The sequence below is a fragment of the Prionailurus bengalensis genome, chromosome A1 (genome assembly GCF_016509475.1).
Source record: "Prionailurus bengalensis isolate Pbe53 chromosome A1, Fcat_Pben_1.1_paternal_pri, whole genome shotgun sequence".
In the NCBI taxonomy this organism is placed as follows: domain Eukaryota; kingdom Metazoa; phylum Chordata; class Mammalia; order Carnivora; family Felidae; genus Prionailurus; species Prionailurus bengalensis.
In genome coordinates, this window is record NC_057343.1 from 198,573,482 (window position 1) to 198,584,608 (window position 11,127).

General features: G+C 43.4%; 1 long non-coding RNA gene across 1 annotated transcript; it reads left to right on the top strand.

Moving 5' to 3' along the window:
- The first annotated feature begins 2,599 nt into the window (after nt 1–2,599).
- On the top strand, nt 2,600–9,562 carry LOC122493756. The gene is made up of 2 exons (XR_006300036.1): nt 2,600–3,077; nt 8,220–9,562. It is a non-coding gene; the product is annotated as an uncharacterized LOC122493756 (long non-coding RNA).
- The last annotated feature ends 1,565 nt before the right edge of the window (nt 9,563–11,127 follow it).

Genomic DNA, 11,127 nt, shown 5'->3' on the forward strand with positions numbered 1-11,127 from the left:
TTAGGGAGAGTAAATCAAATGTCCAAGCTCGTGTCTAAGATTTGCCCCCAGGCTGTCTGACGCTAGCCTTTCCTACTTCCAAGACAGTACACGCATAGTGAAGGATGCTGTGCAAATCCTGGAGTGCAAGTCTGGCTTTGCCAGGACAAGGTGCAGCTAGTGATAGGAATCCCTAACATTCAAGTTTCTCATCCAGATTGAAAAAGTAGGAGTGACCATCAGAGTGCTAAAGGAAGATTGTTATAAGCATGTCAGGTATCATTCATTCCTTCAGTAAACCCACAAGCACTCCTCTGTGCAAGGAGGATGTATATACTTTGCTGTCCCAAAGAGAGACCCCCTATAGAGACATCCCTGTCCTCTTACAGGGGCTAACAGTCGCTTGACATCCGAGGGGGTGAAAGCTGAGAGATTTTGTATAACCGGTCCATTCCATCCAGCTTGTCCACGACTTGTCCATTCTGTCCAGCTTGTCCAGCTTGTCCAGAGTTGGAAGGCAGGCCCACCACCGGATGCCTCAGGCACCAAGACAGCAAGACCTCTAAGGTCCAGTATGAAAGGCTGTCCGCCCTCTTTTTCTTTCCCCTGATCTGTGGCAATATTCAAATAATCATTCAATAGATTGCCGAAGATATGGATCAGGGTGAGTGGATTGAATAGGGCCGGGTTTCTTGACCCTGGTGCCACTGACATTTTGGGCGGGATCGTTCTTGGTTGCGGGGCCTGTCCTGTGCACTGTAGGATGTCTAGCGGCATCTCTGACCTTGGCCCACCGGAATGCAGTAGCCAGCTGTGACAACCAGAAAGGTCCCTGGTTATCGTCAAATGTTCCCAGGAGGCAAAATTGCCCCTGGTTGAGAACCACTGGAACTGAGTGACAACAAAACAAAATAAAACACTCACAAAAATTCTTTCTCTGCTGTAAGTCAATGGTGGTGTTGCATATGTGGGACTCACACATATCAGAGGATCAGACCCCCAAATCTCGTAATAGTGGAAATAGTCCTTGGAATGACTTGGAAGCCTGGAGCTATTATAGGATCATAGTTTCTACAGGTTAGGTTCAGGTTAACTGACAGGCTTTAAGGGCCGTATATAAACAAATGTGTCTTTAAACACCAGAGTTACTCTCAGTGGGGAGATGCTCAGAGTGAAAGATAAGGAACCAAGGGGTTTGCAGCTCTCTTTCCCCCATCTCAAGCTAACTGGAGGCCTCCGTCCAGGGAAAGCATTGGCCCTGGGTGACATGGGCTGTGGCCTTGCTTCTTAAAGTGTGGTCCGTAGACCAGCAGCCACTGGTCACTTGGGAGCTTGCCAGGACATGCAAAAACTTGGGCCCTCCCTCAGCCCTACAGTAGCAGAATCTACATTTTAGTAAGATTCCCAAAGGGCTCGTTTGCATTTTAAGGTTTGGGAAAGTAGCAGTGTAGGGTATTAAAACACTTTAAGAGTTGAGAAGAGCTCACCTATGTGTTTAAAACGTTCTGTCTCACTTTTGCTGACTGTGCTCGTAAGTGTGTGGGTGACGTTTGTCTGCTTGTTTGCTTCAGCGCTATAGGAATGTGGTTCTGTGTAGGTTGGAAGCATCTAGACTTTATCATTAGGCAGAATTGTTGAAGACGGATGTGAGGTTGGTGCTGTGGGGTGTGTGTGTGTGTGTGTGTATGTGTGTGTGTGTGTGTGTGTGTGTGTGTGTGTGCGTGTGTTTCTGGTGTATATTATTTTATACGTTTTAAGTGATGAAGCTCCTGTTTGTGTATTCCCTGTCACACACGCCCGCACCCCCATATGTGAGAAAACTCATCTCTGCTTATTTCTAAGACTATTAGAAATAAGACCTCAGAGAAGTCAGCTGACATGTTCCTCACACAAAGGCCTGCTGCTTCGTGGTGCAAGGATGTAAGGAGTCGCTGACTTCGGACGAGCTTTTACAAACAGGGACCTGTTGTACAATCACAGGGTGGTGGTGGTGATCGCTGCACCTGCAAAGAATAAAAAAAGGTCACCGCGGCGGATTTTCTCTGTAGCTCAGATGCTGTGTCTGTACTGCCCCCTGCTGGTTAAGGCCCTTCGGGACACAACGCGCTTGGCCATGACTTTTCTCCTCCTCGTCCTCTTCTCGCTGTGCCTTCTTCCGCTTATTTACGGCTCCCGAACGGGGGTGGGGGTGGAGGGGTGTTGAAACTCCTATTTGTCACTAGTTCCAGGCCTGCTGCTTGCACAGGCCTCTTTTGGCCCAGATGCAAGTCTCCCCAGGAAGGACATCTGACCTGGGTTCGTTGGGCGGAAGGATTCCTCCTTCCCTTGCCCTTTGCTGAGTCCGCTGATTGCAAAACCCGAGTGTCCCTGAAAGATAGCTGGACTGAGGAGACATTCCTTTCCCTGGGAGCGGTGGGGAGTGTCCGTCCTGGGCTCGTGTCCTGACACACCATCCTATCCCAGCTTGTTCACTAGGGAACCTGATTTTCAAGCCTGAGCTTATTGGTGTTAGCACGTTCGCGGAAGCACACTGAATTGAAGGTCCCGGGGTTTGAGTTCTGATGCGGGGTTTGCGTTCTGATGCGGGCTTTGCGTTCTAATGCGGGCTTTGCGTTCTAATGCGGGCTTTGCCACGGGATTGCCTAAAAGGGTTGAAGAAATTATTTAGTCGTTATGGGCCTCAGTTTCTTTCTCTTTAAAGTGGGTTGGAGGAGAACAAGCAGGAATGGACTCCTGCGCTGCCAGCCTCCCAGGGTGGGGCTCCCGTCGCCCGCCCCTTGACCCCAGGCTGGCTGTGGGAGCCAAGAAATAGGAAACTGACACGTTGAAAGAGCATCAGCTGTCCCGGGTGAGGTCACAGCCGGCCACTGGTGACCTCTGCCGGGTCAGCAGGTCAGCAGCCCCGCCCCTCCCGAGCTGCGGCCGCCAGGTCCTCCCCTGACCCTTGGCAAGGGCACGATGCTCATCCGTGCAGAGGGAAGCCGGGAGAACACCTAGCCCGCCCGTGGCTTGGTAATCTGCTACCATGTGACAAGGGCTCTCCAGCCACAGATGCTGCTTCGCCTTTCCTGCAAGAGTGACGGGCACTAACCGGAGTGGTAAGGACGGAGCCCCGGAGTCCCACGGCCCTGGCTCGAACCCTGGCTCTGCTGTGCCCTGTCATCTGAGTGAGCTGGGGCACGTCATTCAGACTCTTGTTTCCTGGTCTTTAAACGGGGGTAATGTTAATATAGCTTTGGTAGAGTGCTAGGGGGACTCAGGGAAGTTCTTTTTCTTTTCTCCCCTCCCTTTTGTTTTTTACTTTGTTGACAGGAAATTTATTCCAGGGATCCATATAATATAAAAAGAGTTCTCGTCATGAAAGTATAAAATTTGAAATAAAGCATTAGTTATAAAAACCAAAGAGCCGGGCATCTTGATGTAGAGGGCGGAGTAGGAAGTGGGTAAAAGGTGAGTGCTCTTGGACTAGGGCTGTAGGTGAGTCTCCAGGAGGGTGCACATTGCCAGGTGGGTCTTTGTGAAAGCAGGACAAACTTTACTCTGAAAGTTCCCTAGGAGCTTGGATCTGGGTCTAGTTCATTCATTGCTCTATTCCTACTGCCTTGGAGAATGTCCAGCACAAAGTAGGTGTCTCATATATATATATATATATATATATATATATATATATATTTGTAAAAATTTCACTCTTCTTGTATTTTTCTTTCGTTCATCACTTTTGTTTCCAGCTTTATTGAGATGTAATTGACATATAACATTGTATTAGTTTTCGGTGCACAACATAATGATTTGTTACACGTGTATATTGCAAAATGATGACCATAATACATTTCATTGACGTCCATCACCTCATGTAGTTACAAATTTTTTTTTCCATGATGAGAAGTTTTAAGATCTTTCTTAGCAATTTTCGAATATACAATACAGTATTGTTAATTATATCACTATGCTATATGTCGCATGGCTAGGACTTACTTATCCTGTAACTGGAGGTTTGTACCTTTTGACCACTTTCCCCCATTTTGCTTACACCCCACCTTCTACCCCTGGCCACCACCAATCTGTTCTCTGTTTCTATGAATTTGGGGTTTTTTTTGGGTGCCACATATAGGTGACATCATTTGTCTTTCTCTAAGTGACTAATTTCACTTAGCATAATTATCCCACAAGGTCTATTCCTGTTGTTGCAAATGGCAGAATTTCCTCCTTTTTTAATGGCTGACTATTATTCCATTGGAAATGTATGTTTGAGGAGTGCCTGGGCAGCTCAGTCGGTTAAGTGTCTGACTCTTGCTTTTGGCTCAGGTCATGATGTTATGAATCGTGGGTTCGAGCCTCACGTCGGGCTCTGTGCTGACAGTGCGGAGCCTCCTTGAGATTCTCTTGCGCTCCCTCTCTCTCTGCCCCTCCCCTGCTCCCACTCTCTCAAAATAAATAGGTAAACTTAAAAAAAATATACATATACGTGTACATATATATATTTAAATATATATTTGCTAATACATAGATTAACAAAAACTAATAGCAAAAACTTACTGGAGATATATATATATAATATTTATGTGCTATATATATGTGTGTGTATATATATATATATACACATATATGTAATATGGGTCTTTTCCTTATTCATCTGTCAGTAGACACTGAAGTTATTGTAAATAATGCTGCAATGAACATGCAGTACAGATATCTCTTTAAAGAGTGATTTCATTTACTTCAGGTAAAGACCCAGAAGTGGAATTGCTGGATCATTGTTGCTAGTAGTTCTATTTTTAATTTGTTTACTTCTATTTTTAATTGAATTTGTTTACTTTCATACTTTTTTCCATCGTGGCTGTAGCAGTGTGCATTCCCACCAACAGTGCACAAGAGCTTCCTTGCCTCTACACCCTTGCTGAGACTTGTTATCTCCGGTCTTTTCGCTAACAGCCATTCTAACAGGTGTAAGATATTGTCTCACTGTGGTTTTGATTTGCATTCATCTGATGATTAGCAACGTTGAACACCTTTTGATGTACCTGTTGGCCATCTGTCTGTCTTTGGGAAAATGTCTATTTAGTTCCTTAGCCGATTTTTTAGTCAAAGGGTTTGTGTTTTGCTACTGACTTGTGTGAGGTGTTTTTTTTTTTTTAAATATTGTTTTGGATAATAACCCCTTATCAGATCTGTGATTTGCAAATATTTTCTTCCATTCCACAGTTGCCTTTTCGTTTCGTTGATGGTGACTTCTTTCCCTCTGAGTGCATAATTAATGCTCAATACGTGTTTTTATTATTAATGTTCAGAACAGAGCATAGCACCTAGACCGAGTAGGTAGCCCAGAGATGTTTGATGAATATATGACAACTGCATGAATGAACTGGAAACGAGGAACCATGTTCTAGCTGCATTTCTGCCTCTGACTTCCTTTAACAACAAGTCTACCTGCTGACTCTACTGGCCTTCTCCAAACCTGCCTCTAATTTCCCATCTTAGCACTTTTCCAAGTGGCTTTTCCTCTGGCTGGAATGCTCTTCTCACTTATTTCTGCTGTCACAATTCTATCCTTCAAGATGCAAATGACATGCCCCCTGCTCTGTGAAGCTTTCTTTGCTTCCCCATCTGGTAGTGCTTCTCCCTTCTCATATTTCCAATATATTTCATTGTTGCTGGTTCCCAAATTTATATTTCCAGTCCAAATCTTTCTTATGAGCTCCAAACTGGTATATTCAAACGTCTACTCAGTACCTTCATTTGGATGTCTAATAGACTCAAATTGAATATGTCCACCACCCACCCACCCACACTGCTAAGTTAGCTCTACTTGCTGGCTCTCCCCTCTCAGTTAAAGGCAACTCGATCGTTCTAGGTGCTCAGGCCAAAACATTAGTCATCCCAATGCTTGCCTTTCTCTTACGTCCTCCTCTTAGTCCATCTGGAAATCTTTTTAGATCTTCTTGGAAATATCCAGAATTAGAACACTTCTCACCACCTCCACTGTTACCACCATGGTCCAGGTCAGGGCCAAGGGACTCCACCCCTGCCCTTCCCTCACACACAATCCATTTCTACAGAGCAGCCAGAGTGGTACAATCTTGGTAAAATACAGGTCAAATCCTCAGTCTCCTGCTAGAAGTCCCGTGGTGGCTCCACATTTCACTTAGAGCAAAAGCCAACATTCTTGAAACACTCTATCAGGCTTTACAAAACCTCACACCTCTCTGACCTCATCTCCCACTGCTCTCTCTGTCCTGGACACTCTCATCTTGTCCCCCAGATTCACTCTTCAGCCTTTTCCATCCCTCTCTCTTCTCCGGGAGACTGGTCACGGGAATCTTCAAACCTTCTTCACAGTCTTTTGGCTTGTAGTTGGATCAGTCGATGGCAGGCGCTGGTTTGGGATGGGGGAGATGGGAGCTGAGAGAGACCGGGGTAGTTAGTCCTCTCTTTCCTTCCCTGCCAAGCCTGGTCGTGGCCATAACTCTGTTCTTTTAGCAAAGACCACGTCAGTCAGTAACGCTCCTATAGCCAGCCTTCTCCGGGCTCTGGGAATCCTGCTCTCTGCTGACCCCTTCTGGCCAAGGAGTGCTATTGCTAACTCTCCAGGGCCTGACCTTGTTGGTTTACCTTACCTCTGTCCACAGCTTTGTAGTCTTTATACTCAACACTCTTCAGTGACTCCTTTGAAGATGCTCTCTGCTTCCTGCCTAATCTTGATTGATCCTTTCCCCGGGGCTCACTTTGTTCAAGCAACACTTTTATGATATTGTCATTTGTAAGAAAAAGATACATTTGTCATTTAGATGATCAAAATATATTTCTCATATATAGTTTGTCTTCATCCAGGGTTCAAACTCTTCAAACCCTTGGAATTCCCTAAGTGTTGAGAGTGATAAAGGTGTCTCCTTTATGTTAATGAGGTGGCTTTTGCAACTAACCTAAGGATGGGTTGCCAGGAGAACCAACTATGTGATTAGAGGGTTGAAACTTTCAGTCCTGTTTCTGACCTCTGGGGAGGGCAGAGAACCTAGAGGTTGAATCAATCGCCAGTGGCCAATGGTTTAATCAATCATGACTGTGTAACGAAGCCTCCATACAAATGCAAGCGAACAAGGTTTGGAGAGCTTCTGGGTTGCTGAACACCCGGAGATTTGGGGAGAAGGGTGCACCTAGAGAAGTCGTGAAAGTTCTGTGCCTTCCCTGCACCCTGGGGGCTCTGCACTGGCTCTTTCCTTTTCTTGGCATGCCCTTCTTCTAGATGTCTATGGATCCCTCCTTCATGTCTTTAAGTCTCTGCTCAGTTGTCACCTTCTCAGTGATCATGTGTCTGTGTTCTGATAAAATTGTAGCCCTTCTACCCTGGCAATTACACTTTTTTTTTTTATAGTACATATCATATAACTCATTATGGTATTTATTTATTTATTTATTTATTTGTGATTTTCATTATCCTTATCTTCTCACTAGATTATAAAATCCTTGAGGGCAAAGATTTCATCTGTTTTTTCACTGATAAATCTCTACTGCTAGAGTAATGCTTGGTATATAGTAGGTGGTAAGGGCCTGTTTGTTGAATGAGTCAATGTTTCCCACTTTGTTCTCAACAGATCCTAAGTGTATAACCCGAGTGCCTATGTCATTACTCCAACTAAAAAGTAAATATCCAAGAGGAATAATTGACATTTATACCTGAAGTTGCAAGGCAAAGGCCCTTAGGTTGGACTTGGCTTACAGCCAAGTTTTTTTATACTAAGGTATTGGTCCACACAATATTTCAAGTACTATTTTGATTTACCTTTCCAACATTAAAAAATGGAGGATATTTCAGTTAAAGATGTGGGTTTCTGGTTTCTAAGCCAAAACAGAAGTCCTGGTCATATTTTACATCATGTTACTCACTCTGGAACAGCTGAGTAGGGCTTTTCCCCTTAGACTGGACATGTCCTCTCCTGTGCTTCAGGGCTGTACCTTTTCCTGTTGTTTCCCTGACACCCTCAAAAGCTGAGTGTCAGCCAGCCACCTCCACTTATCTACTCATCTGCTTGGCTCTTGTGAACATAGAAGTTTGCAACTCCTAATGGTCAAGTATATACCAGGGGGGCATAAATGTTTGATGATATGCTAACGATGATGTAGAAATACAGATAGAATTTACAGTTTTTCTATTCTTTTCTCTTGTAACTTCTCTTCATTTACTTGTTCTATCAGTGTTGATGTCTTCAAATATAATTGTGGACTTGTCTTTCCTTTTTTTTTAGTTACATCATGTTGCTTTATGTATTCTTCAATTCTGTTATTAAGTGCGTACATATTTATGGCTATGTGACTCGTGAAGAAGACCTGGACTATACCAGAGGAACTGAAGGACACTGAGGACGCGGTCTACCAACTTGTGGTCGATGACCTGAAAGACACTGTCAGCCAACCTGACTTAATTGACATGTGTAGAACCTAATAACAAAATAAGCATTCTTTTCAAATACACATGGAACATTCACCAAAGTAATTCATATGCTGGCCCATGAAACTAATACCTGCAAATTTATAAGGACTTAAATAATACAAAGCATGTTCTTTGATGACAATAGTGTTGAACTAGGATTGAATAAGAGAAAGATACAGCAAAAACTATAATTAGAAATTTAAAAACACACTTCTAAATAATCTGTGGATCAAAGAAGGAATCATGAAGGAAATTCTAATGTATTTTGAATTAAACAAATGGAAACACAACATATTCAAAAAATGTGTGATGCACCTAAAGAAATGCTCAGAGGAAAATGTATAGAATTAATTACTTATAAAGAAGGAAAGTCTCCAACAATGATCTCAGCTACCACCTTAAGAAATTATAAAAGGAAAGCAAGTTAAACACAAAGGAAGCCGAAGGAAGGAAATATAGAGCAGAAATCAATGAAATAGAAAACAGGAAAATAATAGAGAAAAAGTTATTGAGCCATAACTTACAAATTCCTAGTCAGTCTGATCAAGGAAAAAGAGGAGAGAAGATACCGATTACCAATATCAGAAATGAAAGAAAAGACTTTACTATACATCTTACAGGAATTAAAAGATTATGAACAACTTTACACTAATACATTTGAGAACTTACACGGAATGGAAAAATTGCCTGAAAGACCCAAACTCCCAACGCTCACTCAAGAAGAAGTAGTCTGATCAGTGCTACATGGTGGTGAATTTTTCCAAACACGTAAGGAAGAAATAATACCAGTTCTAGAGAAATGTTTCCAAAAAATGGTAAAGGGTAGAACATTTTCCAACTTACTTTATGAGGCCGATACTAACATGATACCAAAACTAGACAAAGACCAAGGTTTCATGAAAAGTAATCTAAAGCCCAAATATACCTTATGGACATAGACACAAAAGTCCTCAGCAAAATGTTAGCAAATCAAATCCAGCAGTATATTAAAAAAGATAACACAAGTGGGGGATGCTAGGTTGGTTCGACACTTGAAAATCGATCAATGTAATTTACCATATCAGCAGACAAGTGAAGAACATAATTATTTCAATGATGCAGATGAAGCATTTTAGCAAAATTCAACATCCATTCATAATAAAATCTCTCAAGAAACTAGGAGCTACAAAATAGAGAAATCTGTTCATAATGTCCCATTGCCTGAAGTCTTACACCCTTTCTATTGCTCAGATCCCCTGTCACTCGAGCACTCTGCCAGCTTCCCAAGCCAGCATTCATTCACTCTTGTTCATTCACTATCTGTCAGTATCGACTGTGTGGAAGGCACAGTAATAGGCACACAGTTATAGGCTCTGGGGGACACAGCTGTGAGCAAAATAATAAAAATTCTCTGTCCTCATAGAGCTCTCGTTCTAACAGGTAATATCAGCTCCCCAGAGCTCCCTGCACTTTGCTCAGTGGCTTTTCACTCCCTCACACTCGTCCTATTCCCCTCCTGGCACAGGGCCTCTGGGAGACATGCCGGTCCCTCTTGAATTCTTTTCTCTCTCATCTTTGTCTATGTAACTTTTACTTATTTTTCAGATGATAGCTGAAGAGTCCCTTCTATAGGGAAGCCTTCCTTGATTTCCCTGCCTACATGCCTCCTCATGTAAAAAAAATATTTATTGAGAGAGAGAGAGAGAGGTGAGGAGAGAGAGTGTGTAGGGGCAGAGAGAGAGGAAGAGAGAGAGAGAATTCCGAGCAGGCTCCGTGCTGTCAGCACAGAGTCTGACACGGGGCTCGATCTCATGACCCGTGAGATCCCGACCTGAGCCGAAACCAAGAGTCAGATGCTTACCGGACTGAGCCACCCAGGCACCACCCTCCTCTTTTATATGTGCTTATTGTACTTCCCTTCCTCCCCGTCACAGCCCTTCTTGCATAATCATTTGTGGGACACTTTGGCTGACCTCTACGTGACTGATGGATCATGGGTTCTGTGAAGGCACGGGCTCTGTTTTCACTCAACAGTGTCACTAGTTCCCAGTGCAGAGTAGGGGCTCATTCAATATTATATAAAAGAGTGAGTTTGTGCCTTCATCCAAGACTTGGTTAGATTTTGACCTGGAATGGACTGGCATGAGAACTGGACAAAGAACGTCCTCAAAAAACAGCATCCAAGATGGGGATAACAGGGAATCCTTGGGCACCATTGGTGAGAATGTAAATTGGTGCAGCCAGCATGGAAAACTGCGGAGGTTCCTCAGCATATTAAAAACAGAAATACTGTGTATGGTCCAGTACTTCCACTGCTGGCTATTTACCCAAAGAAAATGAAAACGCTAATTTGGGAAGAGAGACGCATCCCCGTGTTTATTGCAGCATTAGTTACAATAGCCAAGATACGGAAGCAGCCCGTGTCCACTGATAGATGAATGGACGAAGATGGGGTATGTAAATGCAGCGGAACATTACTCAGCCATTAAAAAAGAACGAACTCTGGCCGTTTGTGACAACACGAAAGGACCTAGAATGTATTATGCTAAGGGAAATAAGTCAGACAGAGCAAGACAAATACCATATGATTTCATTTATGTGTGGAGTCTAAAAAATAAAGCCAATATGTACACACATACATACACACACATTAGAAACAGACTCATAAATACAGAGAACAAACTGGTGGTTGCCAGAGGGGGGGGGAGGGGCAAAACAGGTGAAGGGAATTAAGAGGCACAAAC